General features: G+C 41.0%; 1 long non-coding RNA gene across 1 annotated transcript; it reads right to left on the bottom strand.

The window, feature by feature from the left end:
* Positions 1-632: 632 nt before the first annotated feature.
* Positions 633-1,100, bottom strand: LOC135700556 (uncharacterized). The gene is made up of 2 exons (XR_010517585.1): positions 1,044-1,100; positions 633-979 (listed from the first exon to the last, which is right to left on the bottom strand). It is a non-coding gene; the product is annotated as an uncharacterized LOC135700556 (long non-coding RNA).
* Positions 1,101-1,716: the final 616 nt, after the last annotated feature.

Raw genomic sequence — 1,716 nt, 5'->3', positions numbered from 1 at the left:
ACCAGGTTTGCAAACGAAATCAAGCTGGTTAAAATTACAGATATAAATTCAATACACACAATAATAGGAACGTATAGTAATAACTGGACCATCGACCCTATAATAGTTTAAGGTCAGCACCGAAAATCGCAAACATCATCATTACCAACCGGAATGGCGAATCACGTTGCAAACGATCAGTTTCAGTCGTTTATCAACCGGTCTTCAGTCGGTGGTATATCTATATTTTTTACTTCACTTTCCTTCCTTCCTACCTTTTACCAGCTTCCAGTGGCGAAAACAGCTAAGAAACGGGCGCCGACATGCATTCGAACAGCACCATTTGTCTGCAAGAGGAAATTTGCATACGGAGCCACTTGTTGTTTTAGCTATTTTATGTGTCACTTTTTTCTGCAGGATCGTTAAATCCGTTCCAAACGAATGTTGTTACAAGTCCCATGTCTAGACAAATCAATCCAGCAAGGCAAACTATATAGGCAGATCAACAACCAAACCAACGACGACCGGACCTACTTTTAAGGCGGAACCGACCGAGTTTAAGGTCAGGACACACGCAAACTCACACACAAACACGTGACGACGTCAAGTACGAAGGCGGTCGAAGGCACGTGAGTCATCGGCCAAGAATGATCTACTCATTAGTTGTCAATAATACTATCGATTTCCTATTTAGGTCGCTTAAACAAACTAACAATTAAAATGTACACTCAATTATAGTAGATCACCTTCCAGCACCATGAAATCGCACGGATTTTTGGCTGTTCGATGCGTGCTCATTCGTCTTTGGTGGTTCATTAGTTGAGGCCAGACTCAGTCGCACGTCTATTTGGTCTAGCTGTGGCGGCGTTTCCGGCACTCCCCAATCGTAGTCGTGATCTTCAACGTTTTTCTCTAGAGATTTTAAATAGTGATGATCGTTTGACGACATGTATGGCCTACAGGAGACTTCAACGATCAACAACACAACGAGCGGTATCAACTAAAGGGAAGCACAGGGATACTACATAAGAAATGGTTACAACCAGAGAAAACGAGCATCTTACCTTCATTGTACCCGCGATTGGCTTCTAATATCTATTACAGCACCACACAGATTCCACATCCAAACTGATGGAGGTAGGCAACATTTCAAAACATTTATACTACACCAATGAATAGACCACTTTTTGATGGTTTGAAAAAACATCCAACTCATCGTTACTCTTCAGTTCCTTTGTGTGTTCAAGTCGGTAGCGTTCATATATTGGCAATGCTGCAGCTCTTGCAATGCACTACAAGCTCAGAGTGACCTCGCGCGACGGTGGACGCTACTTTAGGAAAAGCCCCAAAAGACGCCATCACATTTGTTGTGGATCGAAGAACTAATCATTATGTATCGATTTCGCGCATCATCTTAATGAAAATTGACAAACCTGAAAAATGCTATAGCCAAACCATAGAGCATTCTGATTTCCTATGTCGATTTTTGTTTCTGAATCTGATCGTAAAACATTGAATGCCCTCAGTTAACCAATGTTCACCCATGAGATAATATTGAATAGTAGGTTTGCTCCCGTACCTGCAGTATTTAATTTGCAGATCATGTAACTTATAGTAGGAAAATTCACGGAATCTGTGCGTTACAGTAGGTAGGAGATCAAACCGAGTGTATTTTTTTGTGGAAATTGATATTTGTTTTGCATTCGCAACTAAGAAAATATTTGATGTAAAAACAGC

Source organism: Ochlerotatus camptorhynchus, unplaced genomic scaffold (genome assembly GCF_037179485.1).
Source record: "Ochlerotatus camptorhynchus isolate MF236.1 unplaced genomic scaffold, CSIRO-AGI_Acam_v1.1 ptg000002l, whole genome shotgun sequence".
NCBI classification, from domain to species: Eukaryota; Metazoa; Arthropoda; class Insecta; order Diptera; family Culicidae; genus Ochlerotatus; species Ochlerotatus camptorhynchus.
The sequence above is the reverse complement of the archived record's forward strand: the minus strand, read 5'-3'. Positions and strand labels throughout refer to the sequence as shown.